The following is a 6516-nucleotide window of genomic DNA, read 5'->3' as shown; positions in this document are numbered from 1 at the left end:
AGACTGGAATCCATAGGAGGGAAATGGCAAACACTGAGCCATTAGAATATAGATCATGAATTTGGGAAGCCACTGAAGGTTTTCCGTTGGAAAGAAAGGAGATGACATGATGGGTTAGAAAGATTGCCCAGTGAATTCAAAACAGGAGAAAATAAAATCAACTCTAGCATCAATATGAAAGTCTAGCCTATTTTATAAGCTGTGTACAAAATGTGCTGTGTGGTTTTCACTCGGGATGTAGAAAACTGGAAAGAGTCTGTCTTCCACCCTAACAACAAGAAAAGACACATAATCTACAAAATAATAACTTCTGTTAAACCCACCAGAGACCTAAGATTACAGGACGACCCACTAGTCTGAAATCTGAGTAAACACAGTTACCTTCAAGGAGAGACAGGAGTCAGACTCCAGCTGTCCTGGGGCAGAAGGTAGAAAAAAGATAGGGCTGACATACATGTGGGCAAGAAGACTTTAGCTAAAACTTTTAAGGAATTGTTACAGGCCAAGTGTGGCCTGCCCCAAGAGTATGGAAGCCCTGGAAGCAGAGAAAGAGTGGTAGTTCACACCCACTTATGACCTTTTCTCCACAGACACCACCTTCTGCTCACAACAAAGCCTGGGGGTAGAGGAGAGAGACATGAAAAAGACTCCCTCCTAGGACAGATCTGGGAAGTAATGAGAAGTCATCACTATGAAAAAGCACAAAGCCTCACCTGGATCCTTATTCTCTATGTTATAAAGCCTTAAGGAAGTGTGGAAAAGTCATCAAATCCTGACCAGGAGATAGATAAAAACACTGCATCTGGAAAGGAAGCAAAAAACAAACAAATAAACTCTGTCTCTAGGAGGGGACAAGAAACTATTTGGGGCCCCAGACATTTGATATTCTCTACAGCTGTAGGAGGGGCAAGATCTGTAGAAATGCTCTCCTCCAGAGACTTAGAGACACAGTCTGCCAAATACTGACATTGAATGAGTACAAGAGAGAATAGCTACCACTCCCACAGTTCAACCATCAAGTAAAAAATAACAGCAGTCTACTACTGTGAGAGAAACAAGAACAAGGAAAGAAACATTCATCTGATAAAGACTTGAAAGCAGCTCTTACACAAATGCTCCAAGAAACAGCCATGAAGACTTAAAATTAACAGAAAGTTTTAAAAGTTCAAAAATACACAAAGAATAAAATGACAGTTAAAGAACTAAAGATTTAATAGCAAAAAAAAACTCATTGAATGGAATGAGGAGGAGAATTGTAATAACAAAGGAAAGAATCAGTGAAGTTGAACATACATCAATAGAAATAATCCAAGACAGGTGGTAGGTACACTTGTGGTGAACATAGCATAATGTGCAATCTTGTCAAATCACTAAGGTGTACACCTGAAACTAAGATAACATTGTGTATCAACTCTACTCAGACTTTAAAAAATAATAATAATTTTTTAAAGTAGAAATAATCTGATCTTAAGGAATCTCCTTAATAAACTAAAAATAGAGCTACTTTATGACCCTGCAATTGCACTATTGGGTATTTACCCTGAAGATACAAATGTAGTGAATAGAAGGGCCACCTGTACCCCAATGTTCATAGCATCAATGGCCGCAGGTGCCAAACTATGGAAAGAAACAAGATGCCCTTCAACGGACGAATGGATGAAGAAGATATAGTTCATATATACAATGGAGTATTATGCCTCCATCAGAAAGGATGAATACCCATCTTTTGTATCAAAATGGACAGAACTGCAAGAGATTATGCTGAGTGAAGTAAGTCAAGCAGAGAGAATCAATTATCATATGGTTTCACTTACTTATGGAGCATAAGGAATAACATGGAGGACACTGGGAGATGGAGAGGAGAAGTGAGTTGGGGGAAATCAGAATGGGAGATGAACCATGAAGAGACTGTGGATTTTAAGAAACAAACTGATGGTTTTAGAGGGGATGGGTGGGGGATTGGGTGAGCCTGGTGATGGGTATTATGGAGGGCACGTATTGCATGGAGCACTGGGTGTGGTGCATAAACAATGAATTTTGGAACACTGAAAAGAAAAGTAGGAAGTCAACAACAGAAAGCTAACCTCCACTCACCCAAGAAATTTGGAATAAAGATAATCATGCATAATCTTCCAAATAAGTAATGGACCTAAAAAGAAGTTATAATAGAGACTGAAACATATTTAGAACCAAATTAACAATGAAAACATAATGAGTCCAGACCTGTTAAATGTGGATAAAGTAGCAGTTTCACAAACCTCTTTGGTCTTATAAATTTGTATCAGAAAATAATAAATATGAAGAATTAAAAAAAAGAAATAATCTGATCTACACAATAAAGAACTCAGTCTAGATTTCAATATATAGGAAAAATATCTTTCAGGACTGAAAGGGAAATAAAAAACATTTCCAAATGAAGTATATTTGTCAATGAAGTATAGAATTTGTCACCAGAATTATTGAAGATAGAAAGGAAATGATACCAGAAGAAAACATGGAACATCAGGAATAAAGGAAGAACAACAGAAATGTAAACATTTGGGCATATACAATAGGCTATTCTCCTATTATGTTCTTTAAAATATGGTTGATGATTGAAAACAGAAATTACATCATTTTCTAAGAGTTGTGTCAATGGATATAGATGTGATATATAAGATGATAACAGAAATGGAAAGAATAGAAGTTCTATAGACAATAATATTCCTACATTACACTTGAAATGATAAAATATTAATAATAATAAAATGATAAAAGTAAAGTATGTACATTGTAATTCCTAGAGCTATGATTAAAAGAACTATACAAAGAAACATAAGCAAAATCACAATACATAAAACTGAATACTAAAGTTTGTTTAAAATACCTCCACAAAGGAACGCTTGGGTGGCTCAGTCCGTTAAGCATCCAACACTGGATTTCAGCGCAGGTCATGATCTCATGGTCATGAGATCTGGCTCTGTACTGGGTGTGGAGCCTGCTTAAAATTCTCTTTCCTGCTCTCTATCCTACCCTCTCTCTCTCTAAAAAACAAAATAATAAGAATAAGAATAAATAAAATAAAATACACCCAAAAGAGAGAAAAAACAAGGAAGGAAAAACTTGGAAAACAAATAAAAGCAATTAATAAAACAATCGCCCTAAATCCAAATATATCAATAAATCCATTAACTGTAAATGTCTAGGGCGCCTGGGTGGCTCAGTGGGTTAAGCCGCTGCCTTCGGCTCAGGTCATGATCTCAGGGTCCTGGGATCGAGTCCCGCATCGGCCTCTCTGCTCAGCAGGGAGTCTGCTTCCCTTCCTCTCTCTCTGCCTGCCTCTCCGTCTACTTGTGATTTCTCTCTGTCAAATAAATAAATAAATAAAATCTTTAAAAAAAAAAAAAACTGTAAATGTCTAAAAAAATAATATAAATGTAAGTGGTCTAACCACCATTTAGAGAGAATTTAAAGAAATTGTCAGAAAGAATAAAAACATGATTCAACTATATGTTGTTCATAAGGCACTTCAAATTAATGACATGGATAGGTTTAAAAGTAAAACATGAGTCGAAAAAGAACACCAGAGTGGTAACATTAATATCAGACAAAATAGACTTCAGAGAAAAAAAATCACCAAGGGTCAAGAGGAACATTCCATATGCATGAGGTCAGATTCTTCAGGAAGACATTATAATCCCAAATGGATATGCACCTAACAACAGAGCTTCAAAATACATAAAGAAAACTGACAAAACCGAAAGGAGAGATAGATAAATCTACAATTATCATTGGACATTTCAAAACCCTTATCACCATAATAGAACTAAAAGAAAATCAGCAACAAAATAGAAGACCAAGGGCGCCTGGGTGGCTCAGTGGGTTAAGCCGCTGCCTTCGGCTCAGGTCATGATCTCAGGGTCCTGGGATCGAGTCCCGCATTGGGCTCTCTGCTCAGCGGGGAGCCTGCTTCCCTCTCTCTCTCTCTCTGCCTGCCTCTCCATCTACTTGTGATTTCTCTCTGTCAAATAAATAAATAAAATCTTTAAAAAAAAAAATAGAAGACCAAAACAACACCATTAATGACCTGGCTATAACAGACATTTATAGAGAACTCAACCCTGCAGCAGCAAAATTCATACTCTCCTCAAGAGTACATGGAACATTCATCAAGATAGACTACACCCTTAATTTTAAAACAAATTCTAATAAATTTGAAAGAATTGAACTTATTCAAAATGTGTTCCCTGATCAAAATATAATTAGACCAGAAATCAATAATGGCAAGATATAAGGAATATCTCCAAACCTTTGGAAATTAAACCACATGCTGATTCCAAAACCAAACAAAGACATTAAATGAAAACTATAGACTTTCTATATCTTTCATGAACATAGATTAAAAAGTTGGGAGGGAATAAAGAACAATCCAATCAGTTTCTAATGTTCCTTGAAAGACCAGGAGCTCATCAAAGGAGAGGTCATTTTTGTGGGCAATCCACTGCTTCCACTTACAGAAGGGAGAAAACTGAACTAGATCTCCATACTTCCATACACATACTCTCCCTTAATCTCAGGTAATCCAAGGAGACCATAGAAGATTGTTGCTTAATCCAAAAACCAGAAAAAAATGTGCAGTGAAGACACTATTTCTGAGAACTGCAGTCTTGTTCAATACAAATGTTTTTACTTGAGGAAATCACCAGTCTGGGAAGCAATGAATGCACCCACCCAGATCCCTGATTATCTTCCCTGTCAGTGCATTCCATCTCTGGAGAGCTTTAAGCAAAGACAGTTGTGAAGACTTTAGAATTATGCTATAAGTTGTAATATTTATCCAGTACTGGTTACCTGCTGAGCATTGTGCTAAGCACTTCAAATACACAATTTTACTTAATGGTTCCTGATAACCATACAGGGTAGGTAATATTTCTATTCCCATTTGAGGAACAAAGAAACTGAGGCTCAGAATATTTAAGGAAGAAAGATGTTGACTCCTGATCCTCCTGCAGCTTACTTCTGGAAGCCACTATTGCCTGTCTTCTACCATCCCCCACAACCGAATCATTCCCTTTACAATTTGCTTTAATGAAATGAAATTCTGATGGTCATTACAAGTCTTAGTTAACAAAAACACAATACTTCTCTCATTATAAGATCATCTATAGCTTTTGTCTGGATCAAGAATAAAATTGAGCTTCTTTTTCATGTCTCTTTACAAGTGTGGACATTGCTGTTCATTGGCAACAAACCAACCACTACGGACTTAGCTTAAGGACTAAAATTGTATTCAATAAGAATTTTTATCAATAAATAAATGTCTCCAGCATTGTGATGTCTATGGCATGGAGCCCATAGCCCAGGGTTCCAAAAGAAAATATAGATTAAAAGCAAAATGGGGCAAATTTAAAAATAAACTTCTCATTGAAACTTGCCTCTGACCAGTATTTTGGGACACCCTTGTAAAATATGCTCTTCCTTTCTCTGGTTTTCTCAAAAAGTGTTATCTCAAAAGCAAAGCATGAGACCACCTTCAAGCACCTGTCATTTTCTTTCCTTCCGACATGGGCCAGTTCGATAACATATGGAACCATCCAAAAAACTGCACCCCAGGACCCAATGCTAGTGCCCACTAGAGTCTGTGCAGAGCTCTGCTTCTCTTCTTGCCTCTTCTGCACTAGATGCCCAAATGGGCGTCCCATGCTGCTGGTTCCCCAAAGTCTTACAGAATTAGTGGTAGCAAGAGCTCCTTTCTTTTTTATTTGCAGCTCTGGAGCAAAGGTTCAGACCCAGTCCTGTGGGTTTGGGCGAAGGCCATCCTTGAATTTGACATCTCATCAGCCTTCCCATGCCCTTCTTCCATGGAAATCTTATTATTCTTCTTGCCTATTATCCACATGCTCTGGAATCTCATAAACTATTTGAGGGGAGGCTTGTGCTCCATTTTGAGGCTACCATACATCAGTGCATAAGTCCTGATGCTTTCCTTGGGATCTGAGACCCAGAATGGAGAAGGGAGTGTCCTGGCTGTCCCTGCCATGTGCACCTGAAGCAAAGCGACAGATTTTTCAGATGGGTTAGTTATCTTTTCCTTAAATCAGTCTTTCTCTTAAAGGTACATAAGTACACCACATGTCTTCCCACCAAGAATCTCCTGGCAAAGTGCACCATGGTGGCCCTGGGCCTCTGCAGGACACTTAAACCTGGTCCTTCAGTCAGTCATGTTGCCAGTTCTCATGGTTAATCCCTGACAGCTGGGGGGAAACTCATCCACGTGTCTTCTCTGGGATGTGGAGGGTGCAGGTCACAATGCTGTGCAGATCTGCTCAACTTCAGGCTTCAGTACTGTGAGTTGAGAGTACCCCACCCCGGAGGCTGGCACTCTTTTTTCAACTCCCCAGCTATGACAACAGTTGAACTATCCTACTGTTTTGACTTGGAAAAACCCAAGAGCAATAGCGATCAGCTTTACCTGTCAGCTTTAAAGATGAGCAAGAAATAATGTTCCAATCCTATTATTTAGATCAATTACTAATA

This window comes from Mustela putorius, unplaced genomic scaffold (genome assembly GCF_011764305.1).
Source record: "Mustela putorius furo isolate JIRA1106 unplaced genomic scaffold, ASM1176430v1.1 tig00003863_pilon_pilon_pilon, whole genome shotgun sequence".
Taxonomy (NCBI): domain Eukaryota; kingdom Metazoa; phylum Chordata; class Mammalia; order Carnivora; family Mustelidae; genus Mustela; species Mustela putorius.
Note: the sequence above shows the minus strand (reverse complement) of the source record.